This window comes from Rhinopithecus roxellana, chromosome 16 (assembly GCF_007565055.1).
Source record: "Rhinopithecus roxellana isolate Shanxi Qingling chromosome 16, ASM756505v1, whole genome shotgun sequence".
Classification (NCBI taxonomy): domain Eukaryota; kingdom Metazoa; phylum Chordata; class Mammalia; order Primates; family Cercopithecidae; genus Rhinopithecus; species Rhinopithecus roxellana.
Genome location: NC_044564.1, coordinates 82,537,807 through 82,547,808, shown reverse-complemented (window position 1 = coordinate 82,547,808; position 10,002 = coordinate 82,537,807). Strand labels below are relative to the sequence as shown.

Genomic DNA, 10,002 nt, shown 5'->3' with positions numbered 1-10,002 from the left:
AAATATAAGTATATATATAGATATATAGCTCCCAAGTTTAATTCTTTGCTTAAGACACAGCTGGAAATTATAATTCTAGTTGGTTAAGGCCCATTGATACTAAATGCAAATAATTTATATTATTCCAAGAAATTGCAGAATAGTAAAAGCCTGTTAACTCCACTTGATTATATGTCATTGATAATATTTGTAAATTAACAAAGAATGAAATTATTGAGCTGAATGAAAACTAAAATATTCAATATTTAATTGATCACTTAGAGAGAAGGAAAATAAAGCGATCTATAACAGTTGGAGAAAAAAATAAATTGATTCATAAATGTGTTTCAAGAGTGGAGATACAGAAAGTGAGCTGTCATGCTTAATAGTACCAGCATCCTACATTTCTACTGGAAGATAGGACAAGCAATTAATATCAAGCACCTTGAATCAGCAAAATGCAATAGCTAGTAAAATTCCACTACAGTTAAATTTGAGACTCTGAGAATAAATTTCAAATTATGCATATTCAGAAATCCTAACATGATTATGACACTATATTTATTATATCAGTTATAGTGTGTGCATAATATGCTGCACAATCAACACCCTAAGTGACAATCTCCAGTCTACTGTCTTCTCCTGTAATCATAATCATAAGTTTATACATAAAAACTTAAGAATATTATCAGTAATCCCTTCTATTATCCAAACCCAACCAGTTATATGACCTTAGGATTTGCTATCATGAGGCAAACATATTAAAATCTTCTAAATAACACTTCATTGACAACAAAGCATTCATACCTTCAAGAATTTTGGCTACCCTGTTGTTCCATTAAAATTCAAAGCTATCTTTCAAAAATATTACTACTTCTCTCATTTCTCTTAGAATATACAAAACATTTATCACTTGTCTACCTTGAATCCAAGAGAATTCTCCAGTTAATCTTTTGATTCTATCTGTTCCTCCTTGCCCTCTCTCCAGTGTTTCTACTGGGAAATTTTTATTGCCATTTTACTGAATTATTTGTACAGTACATATCAAGGATATTGATCAGTTTTCCACCCTACATTTGCAATTTTAAAAAGTCATTCAATTTTAATTCTGTTTACAATAATTTTGGTTTCTTTAAAATATTAAGACATCATTTTAAATGTTTGTCATGTCTACTTATACATATTTTCATTAATTTTATACCTTAAAATCCTTCACCAAACAAAGATTAAATATTCTAATTCTTTTACATTTTATATGTGCAAAGACATCTATTTTCACTGAATTGTGATGCCTCCTTTTATATTATTTAAAGATTGCCCCATATCAAGCACAGTTACTTAAATACAATAAATGGTTAACAAAATTCTTTGGTATTGAAATAAATTGGCTTGCCATTAAAGGTAACAGGAACTGAACAACATACAATTGTTTCTATTAATATTATATACAAATTGCTCTTATATTAAATTTGGGTTATGTTAGCCAACATTCTTTCAGTATGACAGGTTAAATATAACAGTAAAAATTTTTAAAAATGCAATAGAAAAAATATTTTTCCATTTATTAAAAGCTTTAAGTATTCCACTGTATGACAGTCATAATTTTTTATATTTTCTAAAAAATAAACCATTTATACTCTCTTAGTTGAAAATGGAAATAACTATATATTATGAACATAGAAATAAGGAATAAAAATAGTCCAAAATTATATTAACTAGACTAAAAATGGGTTGTGAATCCTCATAGTTGCAAACCTGCATTATCTTGGCATTTTGTTCTATACAGCATGTCATTGGTTTCCTCTGAATTCCATAGTTATTTAAATCAGAATATAAGAGATTGAAAAAATGTGTATTGAAATGGCCTGATCTTACACGATGAAATAACACTTGTCAAATAGTGCAAGACATTTATATCTGTGCTAGAGAGACCATCTGACTCTCATAAGTAATATTTGGTTATTTTCAATGAGCAGAAGAAAAATAATTACCCATTTGATGTGTATTCTAAAAAAGACTTTCTGACCATTTTTTCTGTAGTCTATAAATACATTAATACATTGGGCAGACCAATATGCACCTGAAACTCTCAGCTATCTCAGCAAATAAAACATTGAAATTTCACAGACATCATTTCAATCCAATTTTCTAAGGGAATCAGTCCTTATGTACCCAGGGATCACCATGCAAATGATCCATAGAGATGATATTTCTAATACCTTAGAAGTCTGCTACTATAAGGCTTTTTCTCCCTATTAGTCATCTTATTGTCACCATGTCCTAGACTTTTATATTGCCATTAAACTACCACCTCTCAATAATCAATTTCAAACATTCTTTTCCCCAAATACCACTTTCTATATTTTCAGCTCACTCTCTCCAGCCTCCCAGCTCCAAAAATAATTTAACCATTTAGGGACATTGACCCATGGATCCAACTATCTTTCACCCAATCATATCTTCACTCAATCAATCGCATGTTTACACTTTTACTTTTTTTTTTACCCAATCACATCTTCACTTTTCTCCTTCCTCAGTTTGAATTTCATGATCAGTCATTATCACTGTCATTCATACGATTCCAATACCCTAGTTTCTCAATCACTTTATGTTAGGCTTTTGATACAGCCTTATTTAAATGCAACATTCTACTTACATCTTGTCTGCCTCTGTGTAAGTGAAAGTGGTTGGAATGACACATTAACTCTACATATCCACAACAATGCTGGCTGGTTGGTTTCACTTTAAATGTATGATTCACTAACCACAAATGGACCCACAATACTTCATTCTATGTTTCCCTTGTCTATGTACCCTCCCGGTCTCCTACTAGAATACTGCTTTATCCTTGCTCTACAAAGTCGAGTAAATGTAAATAGAAAATAACTTGTCTAGGTTTTCACTACTATCTCCACCAACAACTTTCACCTAATCATATCTACTACCTTCTCAATCACTACTGTAGATACTCAGTGCCTTTAGATACGAACAACCCCTAATCATATGCAATTAAGCTAATATCCCCTGAAAACTCAAGAATATTGCTGCAGCAATTCTCTTCTGTCTCTTTTATGTAAATTGATTTTTCCTTCTCTATTGAAATATTTCCCAAAGTATGTAATTTTACCCCATTAAAAAATATATAAAATATATATATAATATATACATTATATATATATGTATATGTGTGTGTATATATATTGCTCCAGCTATGCTCCCACCTCAGAAGGATACCAGTCCTCAGGCAGACATCAGGCCCCAGGTGGACACTGATCTCAAGGTGTACACCAGGCTCCAAAATGACAACCAGCCCCAGAGGTACACCAAAGCCCTAGATGTAAAACAGGCCCATGTCGAACTCCAGAGTCATGTGGACATCAGGCTGCAGGTAGACACCATGCCTTAAGTAGATACATAGGCTCCAGGTGGATATTAGACCCAGTCCCCATGTGATTGTCAGGCCCAGGTGAAAACTCAGGCCTTAGGTGCACATCAGGCCTTAATGGACACCCAGGCCCCAGGTTGAAACCCAAATCCCAGGTGATCACCAGGCCCCTGATGGACACCAGGCCTTAGGTTAACAACGGGACCCAATAGGCCATCAGTCCACAGCTGTATACCAGTCCCCAGGTAAACACAAGGCCCCAAGTGAAACATAGGCCCAAGGTGGACACCAGGCCCTAGGTGAACACTCAGGTCTGAGGAGGACATCTAGCCCCTGGTGAACATCAGGCACAGGTGTCCAAGCAGGCCCTGGGTGGACATAACTGTGTACAGGTACAGAATTGACCTGTGGGGAGGGTGAGCAGTCAGCAGTCCAGTGGGGTCCTTAGTAGGTCTTATGGCAGGTAGGGGCCAAGGGGATGGAAACTTAAAGATGCAACCTCACTTCCTTGACGACAGACCTGAACAAAACTTAGAACTCTGGTAACCAGACACCCATATCCTAGAGCCAGCCCGGTAGCCAGCTTACTTGGTGGGAGATGTTCAGGAGAGCAAGATGTTCTTGGCCCACCTTTTGAGGGTCCTGCTTCAGGAATGGAAAGAGTGACAGCCTTTTCCAATGATGCCTATGTAGCTCATTCCTCACCCCAGACGCCTCTGGCCATTTACCAGGCCAGGTTTTACCAATGATCCCATCTGGGCCACATCTGCACATTGTCCCTGTCTGGCTGGAGATTCTGGAGCCCATCAAGGCACAGGCATATATGGTGAGGTGGCCTGCAGTCTGGAAGACTTTGTGGGAGTCTTTCTTTGGGGGCTAGAATTCCTTTAAATTCAGCGAGGTTGTTTCCACGTTTGGAAATTCCAGTGGAAAGTGACTGTTGTTGATGACTCTTTCTCCTTTTTCAGCTCCTGCTCCATATACAGCAATACAGGAAATTCCAGTGCCAGCTGTTGAGCTAGTGCCAGCACCAGGGGAAGAGCTCCCTCCAGGGACAGCGCTGGAACTAGAGGCAGCTCCAGAGCCTTCCTGCCCCTGCCCTGGTACAGCCAAGGACTAGCTCAAAGAGAAGCTGCCTGACATCATGGAACTTGTTGTAGCCACTGGCCTCAGTCCTGGAGCTGAAAGCATGGGTGGAACTAGCGGTGACAGAGTAGGGGTGGTCAGCAGAGCCCCAGCCAGCAGCTCCCATGCTGCTCCCAGTCATGGGCACGGTAGGAGCCATGCAGACAGAGATCAGGGTGTGTAGCCTGGGTTTCTCTATCTCGCTGGAGAGAGGCTTCTCTCATTCAGCAGAGTTGCAGCCCTGCTGCGCAGGACCTGTTCATTCTGCTGGTGCTGGGGGTGTATATATGCTGGCAGGAGGTGATTGAGAGCAGGAAAAGGAGCCTGCGAGGAGGGGTTCCAGCAGCTCTTCCTGTTCCCAGAGGCGGCCTCCTCCTCCAGGCATGGAGGTCTGCCCGCAACTGGGCATCTGGGCTGTTTGCCCCTGATCTGCTGCCAGGGACCGGATCTTCTTAACAGGCAGGCAGGGGTTCAGGGGACCAGGGGGCAGCTGCAAAATGCACAGGAACCAAAGCTTCCAAACTCAGCACTTGTGCCCCGGGGTCTCTATGCTGCCACCTGCCTTAGGATTTGTTCATAGTATTAGAATTACAAGCTTATAGCCGGGCGTGGTGGCGGGCGCGGTGGCGGGCGCCTGTAGTCCCAGCTACTTGGGAGGCTGAGGCAGGAGAATGGCTTAAACCCTGGAGGCCGAGCTTGCAGTGAGCCAATATCGCACCGTTGAATTCCAGGCTGGGCGACAGAGCGAGACTGCGTCTCAAAAAAAAAAAAAAAAAAAAAGAATTACAAGTTTATACAATGATGTTTAAATAAAGCTTGACTTTTTGAAACTTCGTGCCTTCTTTAACTCCTTAGTGTGTGACGGTGTTTTTGAGGCTATCCTGAAAATCTCTGATAGTTGTGTCTTTTTGTTGTGGTTGTTTGTGTGATTGAATTACCATCAAATCAACTGTTATTGGAAACCTTTCAGGTATGGCTTTTAGAAAACCCTGACCTACTTTTGCCAGTTTTGACTCTCCGGTTTATTGTGGAAAGAAGGATCATGTACATTCATTTCTCCAGCAGATCAATCACGTTTTGACATCAAGGATTTGGCATCAGAGTTTCCAAAAATTATGTGTACAAGCTGATATGCTGGTACTTTAGCAAATTCGGGTGCCAAAAACAGAATGCCATAGACCAGGTCGCATATAAAATTTATTTCTCATAGTTCTGGAGATAGTAAAATCCAAGGTGAAATGGCCAGCAGATTCTGTGTCTGCTGAGAGGTGGCTTCCTGGTTCATAGACAGACATGTTTTTACTGTGTCCTCACATGACAGAAGGAATGAGGAAGCTCTTTGTGGTCCCTTTGATAGGAGCACTAATCTTATTCATGAGGTCCCTAAACATATTTGTAAAAAGCTTCATCTTGATCCCTCTTCTCTCTAGAGCCACAAAAACTTTTCCCCGTTTTTCTTCTTAGCAAAACTCCTTCAAATAGATTATATTTGTTACTCATAGTGTCAAATGTTTCTCCTCTTATTTTGTCTTCTGTGTATAGTGTTGCTAATGATTTACCAATGACTTCAAATTGCTAAATCCAATGACATTGTTTTGTCTCTCATATCCGTTGACCTATAAATAGTTTTTGTTAGGGCCAATTACTTTTTTCTCTTTTGACAAACCTGTGCTTCTAGGGCAAGGTCTTGCTCAATTTTCGGTGGTCTCTCTTGCTTCCCATGTATTCCTTACTTTTGAATATTAAGATGTTCCAGAACTCAGCCTTCTAGCTCTTCTTTGCTTTATGGCTGTGAGTATGATAATGATCATCAAGTTTATTTATCTACTTATATATATCTAGACTGATATACCAAACTGTCAATATAACATGTTCCTTGTATATTTAATAAACATTTCAAACTTAACTATATAAAAACTGAGCTCCAGATATTTTTCTCAACATGTGCTCTTCTCACAGACTTCTTCATTGTGATACAGGTAACTTCATTTTTCCAATTGCTCAGGTCAATGGCCTATAGTCAATCTTGAAACCTCCTTTGTAACATGTTCACATTTGATACGTCAGTAAATCTTGTTACTCTACATTTAAATTACATCTAGAATCTGAGCACTTTCCACTCCCAGACTGATACAAATTTGATCTAAGCTGCTATAGATTTTTGATTGTTTAATTGTTATAGCTTACTGATTGGACAACCTGCTTCTATTTTAGTCCTCCATGAGTCTACTCTTAAAGTTGCAACTGGATAAATACGTATAATTTTAATTCAGATATATTGTATAATTCAGCATCCACCTAGAAGGCATAAACTGCATAGTAATTTAAATAAAAATAGTTTAATGTAAGTAATTATTTACTGTATCAGAAAGTTATAATAATGAAGAATTGGCAAATAAGAAGTACAAATAGGCCGGGCGCGGTGGCTCAAGCCTGTAATCCCAGCACTTTGGGAGGCCGAGACAGGGGATCACGAGGTCAGAAGATCGAGACCATCCTGGCTAATACGGTGAAACCTGTCTCTACTAAAAATACAAAAAAATTAGCCGGGCGAGGTGGCGGCCGCCTGTAGTCCCAGCTACTCGGGAGGCTGAGGCAGGAGAATGGTGTAAACCCGGGAGGCGGAGCTTGCAGTGAGCTGAGCTCCGGCTACTGCATTCCAGCCTGGGCGACAGAGCGAGACTCCGTCTCAAACAAACAAACAAACAAAAGTAGTACAAATAATTATGTATAGGAATAACAGATATAAAGACCAGTCACTCTTCCTACGCCTGAGATAAAACACTCAGTGAAGACTGTGCCCCTCTCACCCCAGAACTGGGATCCAATTTATTGGAAAGGGCATGTCCATGTCTCACTAGATGATGGAGAATTGCTGAGACTGGAACGTTAAGTGAGGGTAGAAACAATGATAAAACAACAATATAATGTAAAATTCCTAAATAGTGCCACTGAAGATAGTAAGTGTGCAGATCTCTACTGTGATACCTCATTTCTTAGAAGGACAAGGTAATGTGGAAACAACTGATAAGTAATGTTTCATGACACCAACTTGCAGTTGTTTGTTTAACTGTGTTAACTGAGCTGGCATTAATTTCTCTAAAATGATTTATTTTACGAAATTGTTCAACTGAGTAAATGTATTGTTTATCAATGTTTTGTTTTGAAGACTCTGTCTAAATCTTTCCTGCTACTTTTGCTGGTTTTCATGAGTTTGTGATTTTCTTTTTTTCCTGAAGAAAAATCAATAGGCAAAATGTGTTATTAGCAAAGATCTAAGCAAAAGACAAAACATACAAATAAATATGTGTGATTCAATAGAATATAAATATGTGTGTGTATGTATGTATACATCTGTATATAGACACATATTTGTGTGAATATATAGGTTGGTGCAAAAGTAATTGTGGTTTTGTCATTAAAAGTAATGGAACTATGCATATATAGAAATATAGAACTATGCATATATACAAACTATGTATACGTGTATGTATAGAAATGTGTGTGTGTACATATATATATATATGGCCTGCTTTTATAATATTGGTAATTTTAATAATAGATAGCATAATAAAACCCAATAGTCTTACTTAAAATTTACAATTTAGCACAGATTTACATGTTAGCTTTTACACTCAGTTTCTACCACAAAAATGCTGTGTACAAATACATAATACAAATAAAACAAATGCACATATTGTGACATCGAAATGTAGCAATAGATTCAAAGTAGCATGATGATACGATTTATTTATATTGGGGAAAAAGGAAAGATGCTACTTTCAAAGCTATTTGCAAACAATTGTTTGTAGTAAATAGTTCAATTTTAAGTGTCAAATTCACTTCTTAAATTGTGAAAAAGCTCATTTATAGAAAACTATGCATTACTGAAGTTTACAACTATGAAAATAAATACCCGAAATCAAGTTTGTGTGTTTTTCAGGTGATGGTCAGCATAATATCTAATTCTTGAAATAAAAACTCATAACTGTGTATAATATATCTTTGTATTGTATATGTTAATATCTGTTTTAGATAAACGTTTTGTCAAATAGGATATATATATTCATATATATTTGTGTAATGTAGATTTAAAACAATCTAAGGCTTTTAGAATGGGTAAGATTCTAACTGTTAGCAATGTTATCAGCCTGTTGGAAACAAAAGCCTAAAATATAATTCAAAAATAGCTAATTTATAACATTTAATTGGTATCACAAACAAGAAGTGTTATTTCAAAATATGTCATAGATTGAAAATATTTTTTACACATTTGAAGATAAAATTTAAAGAAATAATGGGGAATGACAGACATATTATAAAAACCTGCATACAGTGGATATTTATTCCCTCAATTTTATGCTAAACTATGACATTTTCTTCCAATTTTGTTTATAATTTTCTGTCGTTGCCCACAATTCTCACCTAATTGTGTTTTGATAGATTTAGACAATTCAATATTATCTTTCAAAGAAGTAAAGTTGATACAGTTCAAATCTCAGATTTTCAATTTTCTAGCCCCTGCTTTCGGGATATCTTTTTCTTTCTGAAACTGATTTTGCTCAGCTCACAAAAAGAACATAGGTACTAATATATCTTTTGCAGAGCTTTATAAAGGTAATATAGGTAAAAGGAACACTTTTACACTGTTGGTGGGATTGTAAACTGGCTCAACCATTGTGGAAACCAGTATGGCGATTCCTCAAGGATCTAGAACTAGAAATACCATATGACCCTGCCATCCCATTACTAGGTATATATCCAAAGGATTATAAATCATGCTGCTATAAAGACACATGCACACGTATGTTTATTGTGGCACTATTCACAATAGCAAAGACTTGGAATCAACCCAAATGTCCATCAGTGACAGACTGGATTAAGAAAATGTGGCACATATACACCATGGAATACTATGCAGCCATAAAAAAGGATGAGTTCGTGTCCTTTGTAAGGACATGGATGCAGCTGGAAACCATCATTCTCAGCAAACTATCGCAAGAACAGAAAACCAAACACCACATGTTCTCACTCATAGATGGGAACTGAACAATGAGATCACTTGGACTCTGGAAGGGGAACATCACACACCGGGGCCTATTATGGCGAGGGGAGAGCGGGGAGGGATGGCATTGGGAGTTATACCTGATGTAAATGATGAGTTGATGGGTGCTGACGAGTTGATGGGTGCAACACACCAACATGGCACAAGTATACATATGTAACAAACCTGCACATTGTGCACATGTACCCTAGAACTTAAAGTATAATAAAAAAGTAAATAAATAAATAATAAAAGGTACTAATTTATCTAAAAAAAAAAAATAAATTCACTTGTTGCATGATAAGCAATTGTGCCTATTATTAATTTTAAAGTTAATTTCAATAGGTAACATTTATACCTTTATGTAATACACTTTATTTTAAATATAAAATGCAAGTTTGCAATTATTCTTGCTCAGAAATCTAAACTAGTGAAAGTCATGTACTCAAAATGCATCATGTTACAAAAA

The 10,002-nt window shown here is 37.1% G+C and overlaps 1 pseudogene; it reads left to right on the top strand.

Annotated features, from left to right (window-relative positions):
* Positions 1-3,190: 3,190 nt before the first annotated feature.
* LOC104658718 lies at positions 3,191-4,917 on the top strand (annotated as a pseudogene).
* The last annotated feature ends 5,085 nt before the right edge of the window (positions 4,918-10,002 follow it).